Genomic DNA, 9,936 nt, shown 5'->3' with positions numbered 1-9,936 from the left:
CCTGGTCTGAGCCCCAGCTGGGCAAGTCTGGCCAGAGGGTCATCATTCAACAGTGTTTAGGAAGAAGTGGGAAACCAGAACCCACCAAAAATCTTCAGCATCTACTCCCTTCCTATAGGATAATGTCCAAAGCCCTTAGCATTCCAAAAGGGACCCCCCAAATGCAGACTCATTTCTCTTTTTAATCTGGGATTCCCAACTTTTCCCTTCCCAGATTCCCTATTTCAGTCTGTCTCTGAACTCTCAAATACACATTGTAACTTTTCCATAATCCTTTCCGTTCTCTCTCAGATCCATCCCAACACCATTAGTATTAAAAATCAAAGTCCACACACCCGTTCCCCAAGGGGGCCTTTCTTGATCAAACTCTGCCCCTCCTCGCCTGGCTCCTCCAGCCTCCGTCATCTGAATAGCACATCCCTCAGTTCATCAGGCGAGTCTTACATCAAGGTGCTCCTCTGCTGTGGCTTCGAGCTTGTCTTTAACTTCTCGTGTGATTACGTCAGCACCCCTCAGTTAGGATGCAAAGTCCTTGAGACCAAGAAAGAGACCCCACTTTTGCCTTTGGACGTCCCACCATTCTCACAGTAGGGTTGCTTACCTAATAAGTCACTGCTAAATATTTAATTGTCACCATCGCCTTTAAAACGTTAGGGCCCCAGCAAGGACGTTTTTCGTTGCCTTCGTGTCTCAGCTGTACATCTTGTGAGTTACTCTCATTTACATTCCTCCTCTGATGGAAGCGTTTGCCATAGTAACAGACTTCCCTGGTGATGCTCAATCCTTGGTAATAAGCAGGGATGCAGATTTCTTGGCGGAAGCCGAAATGCATACACTGACAATTAAAAAGCCAATATGTTGGGGAAATATACCAAATGATTATTTTTCTTTTGTTTTTCCTCTAAGTCTTTATTGAAAGGTCTTTTCCAAAAGATAAATATTGTCACTCATTTACTGTGTGTTTCAAATTGCTGGAGGTTTTAGGATTTTGTTTCTCATGTTTGTTTTTTTCTTTTTTCTTTTTACACAAACCCGAGAGCTTTGAACAATTGAGTCTACTGGCTCTGGCAAGACTACCCCACAGCTTGATATAAATTCTTTTTTCCTTCCTTCAGATGAGAAGGCCAGGGTGGAATGGGACTCAAAGGGAGAGGAAATTGTAGACAGAAGACACATTTAGGCTACTCTTTTTTTCAATAAACCACTGCATAGGAGTTAGAGTACCCCGTCTTGATTTACTCCCCAAACTCTCGGGGGTCTTGGAAACTGCCAAGCAGTGTATTTGTCCAGGCAAACCAGCGTGGTTCACAGAGCTCCCCAGGCATGAGCTAAGGAGGGTGCTGGACTGGCCTGCACCCCCGAGATCTCTGTGCAGAATTATGTCCCTCTGGCCCGCGTGCACCCCTGTGGGTTCCCCTTCCTGACCGGCTCTCCACAGCCAGGAGCAGTGCAACTTCGAAGGCACCGGAGGAAGCACATCTCATCGAGGCAGGCTCCTTCACCACCTCTCCGCGGTCAGGCAAGCTCAGGGGCTCAGGCCGTCCCTCAGGAAACTGTGCCGTCCAGAGGGTGAACTGCCGGGGAGCACTCCATTATAAGAGGCAGCCCATGTTCCTTCTGGCTTTTCAAAACAAGCTGAGTTCCTTGGCGGTGGAGAAAAACAAGAACATATTGACAGATTGATTTCTTTTCATAGACTGATTTCCATCCTAACAAAAAGTCTGTGCTGTTCAGAAGCCGAAGAAACACAGGGTACCAATTTACCGTATTTCATTTCTGTATTCCCCACGCTCCTGTCACATTCAAAAGGGACACGCAGTCTGGCCAAGGTGGCTGAGAGAACAGCTGGAGGCCCACAGTTTTCTCCTAGGTCATTGCTCCTCACCCCAACAACTGCCTCCTTTTTCTCACCTTTTTATACTGTAAGATTGACTTGGACTTTCCGTCTTTCTACATCAACGGCTCCCTTTTTGTCAGTTCCACCGCACTGGTGAATTCAGATTTTGCACCTTGGGGATGTCTTTGTCCCAGCGATCTGCTCTTTGGAAGAAATGAGACCAGGTCAGGTCATGAGAAAGGAGAATGTTTCTGTTGGGGTAACCATGCTCTCCCAACCCCACCCAGTTTCTGTCTCGTCTGGGGCCATCGTAACTAATTACAGGGTCAGTGCAGGGAGTCCAGGCTGTGCAGCAGACCCCCAGACGCCAGGACGATATTCGTGTTTGTTTGTTTGCATCCGGTGGTTTGGGTTATGTAATTGCTACCAAGCCAAATGCGTCTGAACGCTGTTTATGCCATGCATTAGCGTACCCAGCTCAAGTCTATAAATGAGCCTGGATCAGCCCTTCTAGGTCAGAAAAGGAGAGGAGCCCTCATTTCCTACATTCCCAGACTGGACACTCTACATGGAACATGGGGGCCTCAGGAGGACAATTGCTCGGCAAAACCTGCACAGAGCGTCACGCCCACTGGCACACTGGTGCCTGGCAACTGGCAAAATGCTTTAGCACTAAGATGTTGCCATTTTTTTAAAAAAGGAAGACTGTGCAGAGACACTAAGAATAATTGTAAAATGTAGTGTGTTTTGCTCGACTTAACTTTATGTGATCAATAAATTTCTGGAGAAAATCAATGCATTAAGAACTATAGATTCTCCTTACTGTCTCTACCTAGAGGAATATTGATCATGACAAGAGAGTTGAAATGTATTGTAGTCACTGGAGGGTTTAGGGAGGGTCCCTCTAGTGACAAGATTCTCCACTGAAATCCTGACATGACAAAAACAGTGACCGGGTTGGGGTGGGTGCCCGGCGACGCGGCAGGATGTAAGCATGAACCTTCCAACAAGCAATTCTTAACACACAAGCTTCTTGATCTTAAAACTCTGTGACATTCGTGTGTGTTTCCCTGTGAAGGGGGAGGTCAGTCTCTCCCTACGGAGGCCTGAAGGGTCTGAGAGGCGACGGCCGCGGACGGCACCTTCCCTTGGGCGTTGGTTGGGGGTCCGGGTGGGAGGAAGGAGGAAGGCAATGTGATGCGGATGGAGTGCCAAGTGACAAGCCCTGTCAGTGGCATTTTATGTCATAAGCAGGAAAGAAAATCCACTATTCATAGGTTGATAAAAGAATCTTGATGTGCTTAGGTGTTCCGAGCACGGTGTTCTAAATAAACTGCATATGAGTTTTTAGCACAAGGAAAAGACCCAGAGCATCTCAGCGCTCCTCCAAGTGGGGCCCTTCCCCGCCGTCTGCAGAGGAAGCAGCCCCGCCAGGCACAGCGCGTTTTCCTCCCGATGCAGCCTCGCTCTGGTTGACGCCTGCAAGTCTGTGTTTGGCACCGGCGTTTGAGAGCGGGCCGGGTGCCAGGCCGGCAGATGGCTGCACTGATAAGCATATGTCCGGGAACAGGTACGTGCTCGCCTTGGAGCGTTAATCAAAGCCGTCCGTCTCTTGCAGGTTGTAGATGTGACTTCAACAGCTCCGCATCCTGTGAGGGGTAAGAGGTTGTGTGATCTCATCCAGCGCCCAGGGCAGCGCCCGCAAAGGGACAGAGTGAGGCAGCCTTCAGCCCGGGCTCAGGGCTCCCGCAAAGCTCCAGCAGGAGAGGCTGAGGGGGCACCTCGTCAGCCCGTTCCTTCCAGCAGACACGGGTCCACCGATGCACACGGGGGCCAGACCCGCAGACTGGACACGGCGGACCCCCCAACAGAGGTGTTGCACTGGGGAAAGTGGGGGGCCTTCTGCGTTCCCCATCCTCTCCCACCAGGCAGATGCAAACTGGCCAACACAGCAGACACTTCTCCCTGGCCCCGCACACTCAGACGCACTTTCACTCTTGTGAATTGATTCTGACAGAGACGAGCAGACCTCAAGGAACATGTAAGCATGGACTTCCCTTCATTCGCGGACTGGAGCAAACTCAGCCTGCTGGACTGTCCCCGTCCCCATTCTGATGCTGGGTCAGAAGGAAAGATGGAGCCTGGACGACAGCTCACAGACGGGACCGGAAGGCCAGGCTCTGCCACCAGCTGCAGGACCCTCACAGCACCTGATCTGTGTCTTTCTACTTCCAGGGTCATGTATAGGGCAGTCGGTACATGGAGAAGAAGTGAGTGAACGCAGCTCTCACAGCCACTTACATTATCCCCTCATGAGCTTCCACTTTACCCAAGAAGTAGAAGGCAGGGCACTGACCCCCGGGGAGGCCGGCTCTTACGATGCATGCGCTTAGCGGATGCTCTTGGCTGCCCCACGTGGAAGGTGAGCACACATGCTACCCAATTCACATGGAATCACAGTGACCTTTAGAGTTTTCCCGATTTACTCAACGATGTGCTCAAGAACGGGCAGTGTCGGGACAAACCAGAAGGCAAGGGTGAGTGGAGCTAGTGCAGGTCTCCAGTGGCGCAGGGGTGAGGCTGGCGGGGGTCTTGTTCGCACCCTGAGCTTCACTGGACCTTCCACCTGCAGCTTGGAGGCTCGGCCCGAATTCTGGGGTAGCAAGGAAAGTCCCACTGAGCATCCTGCCGCACGAATGTCAAGGTCGTGTGGAGCATGTTTCAAATGTAATTAATTACTGACATGAATTAAACACACAGCCATAAATTTCATTTTCCCAAATTTCACTCTTTATAGCAGAAGTCAGCAAGTTTCCCCACAAAGGTCAAATAGTAAATATTCCCAGTTTTTCAGGTGTACAGCCTTTCCCCAGCTGTTCACTTCGCCTCTGTAGCATGAAAGTAGCAGCAGATAACACACACACAAAATGGTTGTGGCCGTGGTACAATAAAACTTTATTTACAAAAACAGGTGGCCATCTGGGGGCCGCAGTGTGCTCACTCCTGGTGAATCCTGAAACAAAACCGTTATGATGAACAGAGTATCCATCCGTGAAATGTGACTTAGAAGAACTTACACAGTATACGTGATACACGTCTTTCAAAAGGTAAGTTCTCAGGGAGGATCTTAAAGCCTCGGTTCTCGTTCTGGGGTGCAGAGGGCCTTTGCGTTTCTTAAAATTTATACGTGAAATTCTGTGTAACTAGTGTATTTTTCTAGGGACCCAATCTATCACTGCCAGGAGATTCCCAAAGTGTTCAAAAAAAGACTAAAAAACACTGATTTAGAATGAAACAAGAGTCCCAAAATGGACAGACAATTTCCAATTTTCTTTTGAATAATGATTGTACCAGGTGCTCCATCCAACTCTGCTCTAGACAAGTGTGTGTTACACCACCAGCAGTGACATTTTCTAGTCCCCTTGGTTTCCCCAGTCACGGTCCTGCGCCCAAAACTCCCCCCAGCCGAGGCTGGGGAAGGAGAAAGCAAGAAGTCTGCAGGCACGAAGCAAAGCCGTCAGCCCCGTCCTCTGTGGGGTCAGTGCGCGCAGTTTCCTTCAGCCCTGCTCATGAACTGCAGTTTCCGCAGGGTCTCTCGTGAAGCCTGGGGGTGTTCCCAGGAGGACTGGTTCCTTTTAGACAAGTCAAACAGGAAATAAAACAAGATTACTCATCAGGAAAGGAATGTTCTTGGAAATTCCTTTTTACTATTGTTTGTTTTTGTACCAAACATGCCAAAAACCACACCTTGTAACTCTGGGAAATTCATTTTCCACAGCAATGTAAAGGAGTCTCTGGGCCCCAGACTGCGGCCTCCACAAACCATAACTGGTGCATTAAAAGCTTACAGAAACTTTTTAAAAAACAACAGCAAAAAACCAGTGTGCATATCATTACCTGACAGGAAAAATGGAACAAAATCAAGCATTAGGTGAATTCCGAGGAGGCTCAGAACAGAGGGAGAGCTCAGTCCTGGGAGACAAGAGATGGTTTTCAAGGAATTTATATATATTGACTGAGTCTTGTGCATTTTGACTTATCACACTCAAAAAAGAGAGGGTTGAAGAATCCATATCTCAAAATCTTACAAAATTTAAAAGTATTAATAAACCCAGATGAGCAACCTAATATTTAAGGAGAAAAAGTCAGAGAACCAATACTATCCAACTCCAAGGCTCAGCCTAGACAGGCAGCGATGAAGGCAGTGTGGTGCTGGCAAAAGAACAGGCAAAGCCGATTGATGGAACGGAACAGGCAGCCCAGGCCCAGACCCACATGGACAGAGCCAAACGGTCTTTGAAAAGGAAGCAAGAGCAAATCAGTGGAGAAAGAAGGGTCTCTTCAACAAATGGTGCGGGAAAAACGCCATCCGCGCACACACAAAACGGATCTAGACACAGACCTTACACCTTCCCCCAAATTAACTCAAAATAGACCATAGAACTAAATGTAAAATGCAGAACTGTAAGCTCCTAGAAGACAGCATTGGAGCAAATCTAGATGAGTTTGGAGTAGGTGATGACGCCACTAAAGACATGAGCCGGGAAAGAAAGAACGGATAAACTGGACTTCATGACCACTAAAACCTACTGCTCTGCAGAAGACACTCTTGAGAGGGCGAGGCAAGGCCCGGCAGACGGCAGGGGCATAGCTGCAAACGGCACGGCTGACAGAGGGGCTGGCATCGGAAATACGCAAAGAGCCCTTCCAACTCAGCAACAAGAAAATGAACAACCCAGCTTTAAAAATGGCCAAAATACCTGAGCAGACACCTCACCAAAGAATATATGCAGATAACAAATAAGCCTTTGAAAAGACATAAGCATCAGATGTCATCAGGGAAATGCAAATTAAGGCAATCGTGAGATAAGACTGCCCACCTGTTAGAATGGCCAAAACCCAGAACACAGACAGCACACAATGCTAGTGACAATGTGGAGCAACAGGAACTTTTATTCATCCGTGGTGGAAATGCAAAATGGCACGCTTTAGAAGACAGTTTGGCAGTTTCCTATAAAACTAAACATACTCTTACCATATGATCCAGCTATCACACTGCTTGGTACTTATCCAAAGGAGTTGAAAACTTATGTCCACACAAAAACCTGCACATGGATGTTTATAGCAGCTTTATTCCTAATTGCCAAAACTGGGAAGCAGTGAGAGTGCCTTTCAGTAGGTGGATGGATAAACAAACTCGGAACATCCAGACAATGGAATATTATTCAGCTCTAAAAACAAGTGCATTATTAAGGTACAAAAAGACATGGAGGAACCTTAAATGCATGTTACTGAGAAAAAGAAGCCAATCTGAAAAGGCCACATTCTACATTCTGCATGATTCCAATTACAACATTCTGGAGAAAGGCAAAAACTCTGCGGACAGTAAAAGGATCAGTGGTTGCCAAGGTTAGAGGGAGGCAAGGAGGAAGGGGCGACTGGGTGGAGGAGAGAGGATTTTAGGGGAGTAAATCTGCTCTGTCTGATACCAGAGAGACGGTTATATGTGCGCATACGTTTGTCCAAACCCAAGGAACGTGCAACACGAAGAGTGAACCCACCTGTCAAGTACGGGCCCTAAGTGATGATGACGTGTCAACGTAGGTCCATCAAACGTAACAAATGTACGTTCTGGTGGGGGTGTTGATGGTGAGGGCATTAGCCAGGGTTCTCCAGAGAAGCATGACCGATAGAGATTTATTATAAAGATTTGGTTCATGTAATTATGAAGGCTGTCAAATCCCAGGTCTGCAGTCAGCACTGAGACCCGGAGAGCAGAGGCTATAGTTCCAGGCTAAAGACCAGCGACTTTACACGGGGAAAAGCCAACATCCCAGCTAAAAAGCGATCAGAGAGGAGGAATTCTCTTATATGGAGAAGGATCAGCCTGTGTCCTACTCAGACTGTCAGCGGATTGGGTGAGCCCCACCCACATTAGGGAGCACAAACCGCTTTGCTCCAATTCTATCAACTCAAGTATTAATCCCGTTGAAAACACCCTCACAGACATACTCAGAATAATGCTGGAGCAAATATCTGGGCGTCTGTGGCCCAGTCAGTGACACCTGAAATGAGCCATCGCAGCAGTGGGAGGGGTCTGTGCGTGTGCCGGGGCAGGGGGCACGTGGGGACCCTCTGGACCTTCTGCTCAACTCTTCAGTGAATCTGAAAGTGCTCTAAAGAATAAAATCTACCTTAAAAAAAAAAAAAAAAAAAAAAAAAAAAGGCTAACAGCTCAGAACGCACAGCACGCTTCTTGAAGAAGTAACCTCCAAGCATAAGCCCGCGGGAGATGAGTGAGCCTCACGGAACGGCTGCAGGCGCGCGGGGCGGGCTGCCGAGCAGGTCGCACCTCGCACTCTTACTGCATGATCATAATCACAAACTGACGATTTAAATGTGTATAATGATCCCTTCTGTTGGTATTACGGAAGAGATTTCTGGGTGTAGATAAAAGTAGACAGAGAAATCTTCAGTCGAGAGAATTCTGCCGCCTTCAGTTTAGACAACGGGGGTGGGCGTGGTCTGAGTGGCCATTCAGCATAGAGTCCACTGGCTGGGGGCACAGGAGGACCCTGAATGCTTCAGTAACAAGGAGAGAAAATATGTTTTCATGACTATTACACCAAGCTTGATATTAAATCACAGGTCAATAAAATTAGAGGTTGGAAAACTGCTGCCTAAGACTCTAATATGTCCACCTCATGTTTCTCGAATAAAGTTTTATTGGAACCCAGCTCTGCACACTTGTTCACCCACTCTCTGCGGCTGCTTTTGCATCCCACTGTCAAATGCAACAGAAAGCATGTGGATACAAAGGCTAAAATATTTATTATCTGATCCTTTGTAGAGTAACTCTGCCAACTCCTGATAAAGTTCACCAATTGTTATTTTCTAAGGGGGAATTTTTGCTCATTTAATTTTATGAGGTGAAAAAAAAAAAACACAGCCTCTTCTAAATGCAATACGGCGGCCTGAATTGGATCCTGGAAGAGAAAAGAACTTCAGTTGAAAAGTGGGACGATGGGTACAGCTCAGTGGTAGGACACATGCTTAGCATGCACAGGGTCCTGGGTGCAATCCCAGCACCTCCTTTAAAAATAATAAGTCAAATGCTTTTTAAAAATCTAAAAAACTTTTAAATGGTGAAATCTGAATAAAGCCTATAGTTAAAAGTGATACAGCAATGTGAATGTCAGGGTCTGACCAAATGCACCGCAGTTACGAAAGATGCTACCACTAGGTAACTTCTCTGTACTGTTCACGCAACTCTTCTGAAAGTGTAAAATTATCCAAGATTTTTTAAAAAGTGTATTTCAAGAAAAATTCTCAGCCAACAAGATCTCTGAAGCAAGCGTTCAGGATGTGCATTACGTCTGTCTCCAAATGCCATGGTGATGTGTCTGTGGGAGTCATTCATTCGTTTATTCAATAAACATGTGAGAACTAGCAACAACAGGCAAAGAAAATCTCTTTTACAAAAGTGTGGATAAACATCAGCCTGCCTCCCTCGTTCTGGTCATTTCATCCAAGCTAAATGTTAAAACGTGTAAAAATATTCCTGACCCTGAAGACAAGTGCACAGTGAGCAGGTAGATGGAGGTCTGGATGCAGGGAGCAATTCAGAAGCTGAGCAATAATAAGGTCTTTCATTTTTAACCTTCCCGGAGGAAGGGTAAAAAAAAAAAGTATGAAATGAATACTTCCTTGAAGTATTTATGAGAGGAGGAGGTAAAAAAAAATCCTTGAACGTCTGCCCTTTGCACAGGTTGTACGTTTCCCCTCCTGGAAGTCTTCCAGATCGGAGCACCATGAAAGCACCAACCTAGAGCAAACCCAGATGACCGAGGCTCGGGCACCAGGCCGGGGATACGCGGCTCTGTGACAGCAGGTCTGAGGGAAGCTGTTTACACCCCGACAGGCAGATCATGCCACGTCCAGACCGTGTTCTGGGTGACTGGAAGCCAGACACTTCAAAAGGCAAAAGCGAGGCCAAAATCACGCACAGGGGCTGACCAAGCAGTGGCGCTCCAGCCGCCTTCGCGCGGGTCCACTAACGCCAGGGAGAGGCGCAAGGTGGCAAGCGTTTCTCGCACATG

This window comes from Camelus ferus, chromosome 14, assembly GCF_009834535.1.
Source record: "Camelus ferus isolate YT-003-E chromosome 14, BCGSAC_Cfer_1.0, whole genome shotgun sequence".
NCBI classification, from domain to species: domain Eukaryota; kingdom Metazoa; phylum Chordata; class Mammalia; order Artiodactyla; family Camelidae; genus Camelus; species Camelus ferus.
Note: the sequence above shows the minus strand (reverse complement) of the source record.